The 13,213-nt window shown below is 43.4% G+C and overlaps 1 protein-coding gene across 5 annotated transcripts in view; it reads left to right on the top strand.

Annotated features, from left to right (window-relative positions):
* The window catches only part of CMKLR2 (chemerin chemokine-like receptor 2), a 51,880-nt gene that overhangs the window by 9,978 nt on the left and 28,689 nt on the right, over positions 1 to 13,213 (top strand). Inside the window, exon 1 of one of the 5 annotated variants that reach the window (XM_061607882.1) lies at positions 4,590 to 4,626. The exons of 1 other annotated variant lie outside the window; for it this stretch is intronic. The gene's annotated coding sequence lies outside the window, so the exon portion shown is untranslated. Of the gene's footprint in view, positions 1 to 4,589; positions 4,627 to 5,413; positions 5,496 to 5,753; positions 5,790 to 8,404; positions 8,487 to 13,213 lie in introns of those variants that run through there. 3 more of the 5 variants (XM_061607880.1, XM_061607883.1, XM_061607881.1) reach the window with 3 other exon arrangements.

Genomic DNA, 13,213 nt, shown 5'->3' with positions numbered 1-13,213 from the left:
ATCCAGCTTGGACATCTGGCATTTCTTGCTCCATATATGGCAAGAGCCTTAGTTGTAGAATCTTGAGCATTACTTTGCTTGCATGGGATATTAACACAATAGTCTTCCAGTCTGTGGGCCATTGTTTAGTTTTCCATATTTCTTGACAAATTTTTGTCAAAATTTGGACAGATTCAGTCTCAGTGGCTTGTAGCAACTCTATTGGTATGCCATCTATTCCTGGTGATTTGTTTCTTCCAAGTATTTTAAGAGCAGCTTTCACCTCACATTCCAAAATTTCTGGTTCTTCATCATACGGTTCCTCCATGAGTGAATCTGTCATCCTGGCATCTCTTTTATAGAGTTCTTCAGTGTATTGCTTTCATCTTCCTTTTATTTCATTTTGGTCAATTAGTGTGTTGCCCTATTGATTATTCAACATCCCTGCTCTTGGTTTAAATTTCTTTTTAATTTCTCTAATCTTTTGGAATAGGTCTCTTGTTCCACCCTTTTTGTTGTCCTCTTCTATTTCTGTACAGTAACTATTGTAATAGTTCTCTTTGTCCCTATGTACTAGTCGCTGTAATGTTGCATTTAGGGTTCTGACCATGTTTCTATCTCCTTTTGCTTTTCCTTTCCTACTCTCTTTAACAATTTTAAGAGTTTCTTCAGTCATCCACTGAGGTCTTTCTCTCTTTTTAACAAGAGGTCTTTTTGCATTCTCCCTTGATAATGTCTCTGACTTCACTCCATAGTTCTTCTGGTTCTCTGTCAACTAAGTTTAAAGCCTCAAATCTGTTCCTTATTTGATCTTTATATGCTTCTGGGATGTTATTTAAATTGTATTTTGGCATTATGATTGCTTTGTTGTTCTTTAGCTTTACTATGATTTTCGATACGACCAGTTCATGATTTGAACTGCAGTCTGCTCCTGGTCTTGTTTTTGCAGAAAGTATGGAACTTCTCCATCTTCTGCTACCAATTAATCAGTTTAATTCCTATATTGAACATTTGGTGATGTTCATGCGTACAGTCGCCTTTTCGGCTGCTCAAAATATGTGTCTGCAAGAAACAAATTATTGGCTTCACAGAATTCAATAAGTCTTCCTCCTGTTTCATTTCTGTCTCCGAAGCCCCCTTTCCCCACAATTCCTAGTTCTTCTCTGTTCCCTACTTTTGCATTCCAGTCCCCCATGATTATCAGCACATCTTGTTTTGTTGTGTGATCAGTTTCTTCCTGTACTTCTGCATAAAATCTCTCCAATTCCTCTTCTTCTTCATTTGCCGTTGGAGCATAGACTTGGATGATGGTTAGGTTGATAGGTTTCCCATTAAATCTCAGTAATATAACCAGAGCTTGGAAGATTACTTTTCAAAAGTAATAAATTACAGTTACAGTTACATGGCCAAAAAAGTAGTAATTACCATTACAATTACAATTGATCTGAAAGTAACTGATTACTTTACTTTTCCTCCAAAGTAATCACTACAATTACATTTCAGTTACTTTTAAAAACCGCCTACAAGGTGCTGGCCTTGGCTGCTGCACATATAAGTAGCCTAAAACAACATTAAAAATAAACACATACAGAGGTAGTAGAATAATTATTTTTATTCATAAGATAGCAATGGTGGTCTCTCCATTGGTAAGGGTGGTGGGGAGGGAGGCTGAGGCTACTACTCAGATCTTTGCATGTCAAACCAAGTGCAACTCCCCCCCACTCAGCCAGCCAGCATAATCTCTCTCACTTAACCACCTCCCAGACCCTGCCCTGCCACCAACTAAGGGACACTCACTCAAGCAATCATTTTCCCCTGAGATGGAAAAAAGTTAAAATACTGCAAATGCAGCACAGTAGCCAGAGAGGGTGGTGGAGGCCACTTTGTGTGCCAAGTGCAAACACAACACACAACCACCCTCCACCCACAACCACACACCCCCACACACCACACACACCCCCACACATTGTCATCTTTCACCTCCAGTTCTTTATCTCCATTCTGCTGCTGCCTCCTTCTCCTCCTTTATCCATGTTCTTGACCTCCAGATCCTTTTCCCCTCCACTCCATTCTTCACCACCACTATCCGCTTTTTTTAATAATTGTTTTCTCCACTCCACCCCATCTCACTCTCCACCTCCTCCCTCATCGCCTCCTACCCATCCACAGAGCATGAGGAAAGAGCGACACTGCACAGAAGCCCAGTTTGAGGCACATGATTTTCATCCACAAATCAGAGGAACAGAAGACTTCCCCTGCCCCCCCCAAGTAATGCCCCAAAGTAATTCTGGAAACATTACAGTTACTCCACAAAAGTAGTAAAAGTACTCCTAGTTCTATTACAATCAAAATGTAAAGGAATTACCCACTCATTACTCAAAAAGTAATGAATTACAAGTAATTTGTTACTTGTAACTAGTTACTTCCAAGCTCTGAATATAACTCACCCAGACCTTGCATTATAGCTCTTAATTGGGTTTGCTATGTCACTTCTCACTATTAAAGCAACCCCATTTCTTCTTAATTTCTCATTTTCTGCATAAAATATTTTGTAGTTGCCTGATTGAAAATGTCCCATTCCCGTTCATTTTAATTCACTCACGCCAAGTATTGTAATGTTGATATGTTCCATTTCTTGCTTGACAATTTCTACCTTTCCCTGGTTCATGCTTCTATTCCATGTTCCTATTATGTGCATCATACAACTGTGGACTCTCCTTTTGCATCTGTGTGTATCAGCCTCTGGGCTTCCTTTCAGCTTTGACCCAGCTACGTCATTAGTCACAGCACTACTCATACTTGTTCTTTGTTCTTCCCCAGTAGCTTGGTGAGTGCCTTCTGACCTGGGGGTGTAATCTTCCAGCACTATCCTGTATTGCATTTTGGATACTCTGTTCATAGGGTTTTCATTATAAGAGGTATTCAGAGGTGGTTTACCATTGCCTTCCTCTGAGTTTGGATGCATCTTAGTCTGGTGTCTCAGCTTTGACCATTCTGCCTTGGGTGCCCCTGCTAGGAGTCTAGCCTCTTGGTCTAGACTCCCGACGGCATTGCTCTCAGCTTCTTTGACACTCTCAACCCCCCTCACCACGTTAAGGTGTGCATCCTAGAGGGGGTCTGCCTGTTGTAGCAATTGTAATGTGTTGTGCTAGATGCTGTATGATTTTTCATTGTATTTGTATTGCTTCTTTTATTTCTTATATATTCTGTTACAATTTGAATTCAAATTCTACCATAAAATACAAGTTAAGAAATAAAAGAAGCAATAAAAATACAGTTAAAAATCAATACAAATATTTAGTGCAGTGGATGTGCCGTCTCCAACCACAAATCCACAAACACTCTGTAGACCATGTGAATGAAATTCATGGATCACAGTTTCAGAACTCCTGCCTTAGGCAATGTCGATTCTTTTATCTGCTTTTCCCTGTCAGAGACTGAGCACTCTACTGGGCTTTCAGGGCAATTTTATACATTGGGGTAGCCAATGGGGTGCCCTCCAGATGTTGTTAGGCTACAAATCCCATAATCCTTGACCATTGCATCGACCATGCTGGCTGGGGCTGATGGAGGTCGACAATGTCTGGAGAGAATCATGTTGGCTACCCACCTACTGGAGGCATTCAAGAGGCACCTGTCGGGGTATGCTATAAGTTGGATTCCTGCATTGAGCAGGGAGTTGGACTTGATGGCCTTATAGGCCCCTTCCAACTCTACGAATCTACGATGCTGTGCTATACATAGCTACTTGGAAGTAAGTCCCACTGTGTTCAGCGAGATGCACTCCCAGGTTACTGTGTGTAGGACTGTATGTGTAGGACTGTGGCCTCAGTCTTGCTTTTTGCAATTCGGTTCTTTCTATTTCATCCTCATATTGTTGTAAACTGTCCAGAGACCTTCGGCTATGAGGTGGTATATAAATGCAATAAATAAATAAATAAACATTAATGTTTAACATGAAAAAATATACTTTAGCATGGGCAGTGGAACAAAAACAACAGGCTCAGTCATTTCTGTCTTGAACCTGTGTATGGCACCCGAAGGACATGTCTGCTCATCCAGTGACCATCAGACTCCCACTTGTCATATGGTCTCTTATGGTCTACTGAGGTTCTCCCCTCCACCCGTCCATGTGGCACAGCAGTTGTAATATGAGCAGCCAGAGAGGAAACAAAGGATTGGGTATAAAGGATTGTGGAACCACTAGCCCACCAGGTAGTATTGGACTCCAGATCCCGTCATTGCTGTGAGGATTGGCCATGCTGGCTGGAGTTGATGGGAGTTGGACTCCCATCATCTGGAGGGCCACAGTTCCTCATCCCTAGTATAGACCTATCCTCTGCTATTAGCCATGGTCACCAAATGAAACTTCATTTCCACAGTATATCAGATGAGGATAAAAAAATATTTATTTATTAGATTTCTATCCCATCTTTCCTCCAAGGAGTTCAAGACACAGTACATAGTTCTTTTCTCATTTATTGTCCCAACCACCATGACCTTATGCACACCATACTTTTATTGCCACTTCCACTATTATTTCACTTTCAACAATCATGGCTTCCTGTTTCCCTCACAGAGCTACAATTGCCAGAGTTCCCTGGGAAGAAAGGTTGTCTCCTAACAACACCCAGCACCCTTCGTAAGGTATCCTTCCCAGGATTCTTTGGGGGAATCCATGACTGTTTAAGATGGAATAATACTGGAATAAATGTATAGTGAATGTGGCCCATGGGATGTAAGTTAGGCTGAAAGAGAGATTGTGCCTGTGAGCATTATGGGTGAGTGGAGGTGGGTATGAACTGGGGTCTCCCCAGGCCTAAGTCCAACATTCCACACCGGGAGTGGGGAACCTGTGGTTGTTGTTGAATGACAACTCCCACCGTTCCTGACCACTAGCCTTGTTGGTTGGGGCTGATGGAGTCCAACAACATCTGGAGGGCCACCGGTTTCCCACCCCTGCTGTACACCACCCAAGAGGGCTATTGCCTCTTCATTATCCTGCTGAGGTGCTTCCCAGCAGCAGCTGACTAGCTGCTGCTGGAAATCAAATGATGAAGGGAACAACTGTTTAGTCCAATCCAGCAGATCTCCTTCTATTATTCAGGAAGCAGATGCTTCCACAGGCTGCAATCCTTTGGCCACTTATCAGAAATAGTCATGTGGCAATCATTGGAACTAACTAGGATGAGCAACCTGAGTGCAGCCTGGCTCTGGCCACGGGCACCTGTTTAGGTACAGCTGGGATGCTATCATAATTTGCACCATCTGAACAATCTCATTGGGGTTATTTTTGCCTGTCCATAACTGTTAGTGGTCTATAACATTCCAACACCCACCCAAACCCCACCCAGATGCCTGCAATGCCAAGGCAGAAAGTGAGTATCAAAGGATACATTTCTGTAGAAAGAAAAATCTTGGTGAACTAAAACCAGCCGCTCCTCTGCTGCTGAAGCAGCTGTGTCGGGATCTGCACTTTTTGCCTGCCCCTGGCATGAACCCAGCACTGAAAGCAGGTATGTTTGCGCTGTTTTTGCTAATGCTGTATGCCTTAGCCATTAAGCAGGACAGAGCATTTGGGCTGCAGAACTATTTGCCTTTTAGAAATCAGATTATTTATGCGTGTAGTCTCTCCAAACACATATAAAGACAAACGGTTGTGAGTTTGCCATTCAGAAATAAGCAGAAGCCAACCTGAAATCACATTAGAGAGAACAAGCAAGTTATGAAGGGATTTCTCCTCTTTCTAAAGAGGAAGGTGGTCAGAACTCTGGGACAAGGAAATTTGCCCTTGGAACAAATTGCCCAATGTAAGTATATATGCATGATTTTTCTTGCACATTTTGGACTCTGTGCAGAAGTGATAACTAAAAAGGGACTTTTCCAGACTTTACCTTACCCTGGAATACATGTGCTGAGAAAAGATCCAAAGAACCAAAAGCTGGGGACATTATGGCTCATGAAAATTAGAAATAGCACAAAAGGCATGATCCTGAGATTAATACTAGGTACTACCATAGTGTTGTTCTCTAGTTGGGATTCTACGAGCTGTGATGAGAGTGTACTTGAGTCTTTTAATGACTGGATCAAAATAATTTATGGGAGATGAGAGAGTGCCGAAGGGAGTAAACTTTTATATAGTTCATTCAAAGGGGCTAATTGGCCACAGAGGACTGAAACAGTCTTAACAGGTTTTCTTGAGTCTCTTTTAGCGCCATTAAGCAGGCAGCTGCCAAAGTGCAATTTCAAAACAGACCAAAAGATGTATCTGCATATCCTGCATCACTTCCAGACAATCGGCTTGTTGAGCATTCATCCTGACTTGCTTGTGGGGCGATCAAATGACTTTGGGTATTGATTTACTCTGATTTCTTTGTGGGGAGGTTAGACGATGTTGCATCAAGCAAATGTTGTCCCACACTTTCCAGTGCATTTTCCTGACGCTTTCCTTTTTTTGCACAAGAACTCCAAGTCAACTTTAATTGCCCGACCTGAATTTGCTGGCATGTGATTGAATCCCATTTGAAAACAGAGACAGCCTGAAAGTGCTCCTCATCGGTTTATGTTAAGTGATGACTGGGCAGCTGCATGATATTGTATGATTAAAGGCAACATTGGTTATGAAAATTATTTATCAGAACAGAAGTATCTAATTAGTAGAGCACTGACCCTTTTTCCTTTGTGGCTTCGGGCAAACTCTCAAGGTGCATTCCTTTCATTCAGAGGCACTGCATGTAAGGCTGAGCAGGTTGTGGAAGATATTCCTTTTTTTTTTTTTAGCTTTGTATTTACAAGGAGATAATATTTTGGAATATTCATAACCTAGCAACATCTGGAGAGCCATGGGATCCTCACTACTACTCTAGTGCTCCTGGTCAGCAAGCAGACAGCCTCTGGGTTAGTAACATCCCTTGAAAAAGCAGATGTGCAGTCAGGGGGTGCTCCTGGACTCAGCTGTGCACTTGGATGACCAGGTGCCATATGACCCTAGTGCGCTAGCTGCACCTGTCCCTCTGAACAGTCTTTGGAAGCTGCAGTTGGTCCAAAATGCATGGCAAGAATTTGTTGGTGAGCATCTCCCTATGGGATTGCATTACATCAGTTATTCAATACTGCCACCAATTTGCCTCTGGGCACAATTCAAAGTGTTAATGGTTACCTTTAAAACTCTAAATGGTTTAGGTCTAGGATATGTTGGGGATTGCCTCCTCCCATACCATCCCACCCACTCCCTAAGATCAGAAGAAGAGGCCCTTCTCTGTGTCCCACCTGGGATAGAAGTCCATTTGAGCAGGATGAGGGGGGCTTCTCAGTGGCTGCCCCCATATTATGGAGCACCGTATCCTGCAAAGTTCAGTTGGCTGTCTCTTCCCTGATGTTTTTTGTCTGTTGGTGAAGACTGTTTTTATTCCAGCAGGCTTTTTCTGTATGTGGCAGATGACATTGTTTCTTTGGTTGGTTGTAGTATAATTTTTAAAAGATGTAAGTCCCCTGCTCCAAGTGGTGTGTTTATACCAGAAAGGCAGGATATCAATGTTCTAATTTTTGTCAAAAAATATTATTCCCGTATTTCTGATGTCTGGAGCCTGAGGCATAAATAGCTTACAAAAGGCCATCCACGGGGCCTATGTCTAAGGCGAGATTTGAACTCCTGAGTCAATATGCACAACATGGCAGCCTTAGCCACTTCACTACTCTAGCTCTCTGAGGTAAAAATGCAGAAAGAGAAAAACTAGTGCAAAAAGGGAGCAACTGTGTTGGGCTGAAGCAGTTACTTGAGAGCAGGACTGGTCATTACCAGCAGTAGGTGAGGCAATGAGCCTGCATCTGCACTGTACCACATACGATGGAATGTTTTTCGGTACAGACAAATTCCCTGCACATAGAAAACTAGCATATTAAGGGAAGGCTAAGCTTCATCCCTTCTCCCTGGCTTTCTGCGTTCAGGGACTGTTTATTGTATGCAACAGCATTCAGTCATTTTAGCCCCTATCTGCAATCTGAAGTGACACAGCTTTGCCACCTCCTCTGTTGTTTGAGAGGGAGACCTGTGACCTATGTGATGATTACTGTTTAGGGGGAAAGGGGTACATTCATTGAACCTTACTGAGTTTTATTTGTGGCTCCTATGTGCTGATTGGGGGCGGGGCTCAGGTTCCTTCCGGTGTCCCCCAGAGACTCTAATTATGTAGGAGGATGTAAGACTGAATAGCCTGTCAGTGCTGTTTCGTCTTCCACACCAACCCTGGCTGGCCTGGTGATTCATTCTTGGGACTGGTATTGTTAAGGAAGTGTTGTTAAGGAAATTGTTAAGGAAATATTTCCATCCACCTTCCCTGCTGCCAGAGAAAAACACAGTGTTAAGGTTTTCTCCCCCCCCCCCCCGTTCGGTATCATCTGAAAGAAGAAAGCGATAGCAAACCCCACCAGCTAGGAAAACACTCCTGCTGAATTGAATTAAATATTTCCATTTTCTTTTGGATTCGGGGGTGACCTCCGCATGTAAGGTACGTTTTGGCTCAGCACATGTGCTTCTCCCTCCCTACTCCTTTTTGCAATATTGGTTTGTCTTCTGTTCTCACGCATGTATGTTCTCTCTTTTACTTTCTACTTTGTTGCTTCCTCTCTCGTTCATTTTCCCATTGAAAATCTTTTTTTAAAATAAATGTCTTTTAAAGTACCATGGGTCACCCTTAGGCACTTGAGATCACTCTAAAGAAGTTGCAGAAATACAGTTTCCAGAATTGAGCAGGTTTCAAACCCACAGTTTGTAGGCAGGTATGCTTGAGGGATCCGAGCTTTTGCTGGAACTTACCTGGTCTACACCTCTTGGGCTGACATGCAGGTCAGAAGGTGAGTTCTCCACCAGCTTCTTCTCTGATGGTAAATCTACCCGTACACTACGCTCTACATCGAAGACCATCCTCCGGGTACCTACCCATGGGGAAGCTCGGAGGGTGGAAACAAGAAAAAGGGCCTTCTCAGTGGTAGCCCCCGAACTGTGGAACAATCTCCCTGATGATGTACGCCTGGCGCCAACATTGCTATATTTTCGGCGCCAGGTTAAAACTTTCCTCTTCTCCCAGGCATTTTAACTTTTTAACAGTTAACATTTTAACATTTAGTATGTGTTGACAATTGTCTTGATTTTTCTGGTGAATTTTATAATTTTATAGTTTAAAGAAAGTTTAAAGAAAGTTTTATATTGTTTATATGTAGCTTGTTCTATTTGATGTATGACTGTTGTGAACCGTCCAGAGAGCTTCGGCTATGGGGCGGTATAAAAAAAAAAATTTTAATAAATAAATAAAATAAAATTTTCAAGCAAGTGAGCCTTATAAGGTCTGGTCTTCATATGCTGGGGGATGAGGTGGAATTCTGAGGTGGTAGAGTGCATCTTATCAATCCAGGCTGCAGGTGGGAGTGCCTTTTTTAACAAAATGCACACCCAATATTCCCTGTAGATTAGAAACATCATGTACTATGCCACTTTAGGCTGTAAGTGGAAGGTCACATTTTAAGTGCTCCCTTACATTAAAAAAAATCCCTGCAAGTAGAAAGCTAGCATAGGACTGATCTTTTAGTTTTCTCTTTGCAGATATATTTTTTTTAATTTGGGAGGGAGCATTCTAAAGTGACATCTTCCACCTGAGTCCTTTCCAGCACATTCTCATTCTACTCAGCTTAACATGGTAAAAGTTTTCTTAGGTTGCTCAAATAGCAAAGTTGCCAGATTGTTCCTCCCCCTTTACCTCTGAGGGCATTTCCAGACAACCTGTTTATTGAGCATTTATCTTGATTTGTTTGCAGGGAAATTAGACAATGTTGGCTATTTAGTGAGCATTCATTCTGATGTGTTCGTGGGGAGGGTTAGATGGCATCACATCAAAGCAAATGTTATGCCACACTTTCCAGTGCATCTCCCAAAGTCCGATGTTTATAGGGGAAGTGGGTTTGCTACGCAAGGGTTTCCAATCAACTTTCATTGTACAATCTGAATTTTCTGGTATGTGATTCAATCCCTTCCAAAAATAGTGACAGTCCGGAAGCACCATGAATTAGGAAGCAAGGCAACGTGGGGGTTCTCCTACTTCTGCCCCTATCCAATCTTCCTTTTGTCCATTGCCCTCCTTTGTCTGTCATAGCAAAAATAGCCCATGTGTGCTACGGAGGAGGTAGTTGAGGGGAGGGGTCTTACCAGGAAAGAGGAAGAGGAAACAGGAAATAGAAGGCACAGCTGCTTCCCAGTTTGCAGTGGAGGTAAATAGGAATCCTGGAAATCTGGCTAAAGAAGGCTTTGAAGATAATTTTAATTAATCTAATATTTACTGTCCTTGCACATTTCCATTTTAAGAACACGAGCCCTGCTGGGTCAAGCCAAAGGCCCATCTAGTCCAGTGACCAACCAGATGTCTATGGGAAGCCCATAAGCAGGACATGAGTTCAATAGCACTCTCCACTCATGTTCCTCAGCCACTCCTCTCTGGAAGTTCCTCTCTGGAATCATTTACCAGTTGAAATCAGAAGGCACCTAGCATGATAATGTTTAGGTGCCTACCAAATACATTTTTGTTCTACCTGAGGTGAACCTCCCACCAGGGCCAGATTAAGCTGAGGAGGGCCCCTAGGCTGATTGGTGTTTGGGGGGCCCTTCTCCTCTTAGGCAATATTTTTCTCAAACCCCTTACCCTGTGATCTGCAGAAACAGCTGCAGGAGGGATCGCAGGACAGGAGCTTCTGAGCCGCCCGCCATCCCGTCCCATCCCCCCGCTTTACCTACCTTTCCGCTTTTTTTGCGGCTGCGCGCACTGTACGTACAGGTTTGCCATCAGTCAGGATGATGGCCGAGGTTTCCCTAAGGGGCTGAAGCTTCTGCCGCCATCTTGGTTGATGGCAGCAATGCATGCGTGTAGTACGCATGTGTGCCATCAACCAAGATGGCGGCAGAGGCTTCAGCCCCTTAGGGAAACCTTGGCCGCCATCTTGATTGATGGCAAACCGCAAAAAACAATGAAGAAAAAGGTAAGTGAAGCGGGGGGGATTTTTTTTAGCTTATGCAGGGCCCCCCAAGAGCTCCGGGCCCCTAGGCTTCAGCCTACTAAGCCTAATGGATAATCCGGCCCTGCCTCCCACTATTCAGCTATATTGGGTGGGCCCAGGTTCTGGTATTCTGGGAGAGAGAGAAAAACTTCTCCCTGTCCACTCCATACATAATTTTATACACTTCTATCATGTCCCTGCTCACTTGCCATTTTTTCTCAACTAAAAAGCTCCCAGATGCTGTATCCTGTCTTCACTGGGGAGGTGCTGAACCCCGTTGAACATCCTGGTTGCTCTACTCTGACCTTTTCTAGCTTCCTTTTTGAGGTGAAGGGATTGAAACTTTTAGAGATACTCCTAGAGCTACCACTGGCAGAGCCCTTCCATCTTTAACAGCTGCACATCCCAACCAGAAATTGAACAGCTTTAGGATAAAGCCAGCACTAATTTTGTTTGAAAGGTGTGATATAAACGTTCTTAAAAAATAAAATAAAAATATGCTCCTCTCCTCAAAGATCTGCACTGGCTGCTAGTGTGATACGGGACATTAGGCAGGGACCATTGTTTAGAGTTCTGCTGAAAACCTTTCACTTTTGCTGGGCCTATCCATACACATGAGTTGGTTATATTTATTTTAAATGTTTTATTGTGTTTAATTCTTTCTAGATGTTTTTAATAGTGTTTAAATGTGTTTTTTATTTTATTTTTAATTGTTCTTCTTTATCATAGATTTGTTTGCTGCGCTGGGCTCCTGTGGGAGGAAGGGTGGGATATAAAATGGAAATGGATTGTCTTCAAGTTGATCCCGACTTATGGCGACCCTATGAACAGGGTTTTCATGGTAAGCGTTATTCAGAGGGGTTTTTCCATTGCCTTCCTCTGAGGCTGAGAGGCAGTGACTGGCCCAAGGTCACCCAGTGAGCTTCATGGCTGTGTGGGGATTCAAACCCTGGTCCAGAACCATTCTAGTAGTCCAGAACCATTACACCACACTGGCTCTCTAGGGTGGGATATAAATTTAATAAATAAAAGCATAAGCACTGCCTCCAGGAGAGGCCCTAAAAAGCCTATGTAGTGTCCCGAGATGAGGCCCTAAAATTCTAGAACCAGAAGATAATCTTGATTCTTTTTAATTGCTTTCTACACTCGATAAAGTGAGGGTAGGGAACCGTTGTCAGCCCAAGGGCCACATTCCCTCCTGGACAACCTTCTGAGGGCCACATTGTAGTGGTGGGCAGGGCCAGAGGCAAAAGTAAGCAGAGCAACAAATGTGAATGTTACTTTTGTGTAGTAGGCTAGTTTCTGCACTCACTCACACACCTCTCAATCCTCCGTCTAAGGAAGCAGGAGGCACGATCAGAGTTCAAGGATGCTTGCCAGCCAGGCAAAACCATTCAAGGAGGGTGCAAAGTGGAGCCAGTGAAGAAAGTGGCCTGGGAGGAGTCCTGCGGGCCAGAAAGAGAGGCCGGGAGGGCTGCCTTTGGCCTCAGGTTCCCCATCCCTGCCATAAAACAATGGGTTTTTCAAAAAGCAAATGCAATAATTGACATGCTTTGGGTTACATAGGGAAGGATTGTTTTCTAAAAACCCATAGGAGCTTCAGTTTGGTAGCCTAATGTAAAACAATAAAAGGATTCGCAAGGAAACTGCATGTATGTCAAAGAATCAAAGGAAATTGCTGTCACCTTTCTCTGTTTCCGTTCTCACTCCATCCATCCTGCTGTCCACAAACTCCACCTTGTTTCTTCACCCAACCCCTGGCTGCCAAGCAAGAGCCTTCTTCCAACTGCCAGCCTCTCCCACTGCTGTAACTTTTTTTGGCACCATCCCATCTGGCATAATGATGGCATAATGTCATTTAAACAAGACATCTGATCCGAGTATAAATCGGACTCCCTCCCTACATACTCACACACTCCACTATGGGCTCAACCCAGTGGGAAAGTTCTCTTGCGGGAGCCTAGTGGAACCAAATAGGAGCCCTTGTGCTGCTCCTCTTAAAGTTGGTTGTGCCCATGGGTCTCCCACTGCTGTTTCGGCACCTTGGACACCTTGAACGTTTGGACTAAAACCCAGAGCATAATTCCACTGCCCCACTGACATGGAGCCACCAACTGCCACTGCATTAGTCAAAACTGCCTACAAAAATGTGCATATTAGGATAAACGGCCACTAAAATGCTGAAACATTTTCA

The sequence above is a fragment of the Rhineura floridana genome, chromosome 2, assembly GCF_030035675.1.
Source record: "Rhineura floridana isolate rRhiFlo1 chromosome 2, rRhiFlo1.hap2, whole genome shotgun sequence".
NCBI lineage: Eukaryota > Metazoa > Chordata > Lepidosauria > Squamata > Rhineuridae > Rhineura > Rhineura floridana.
The sequence above is the reverse complement of the archived record's forward strand: the minus strand, read 5'-3'. Positions and strand labels throughout refer to the sequence as shown.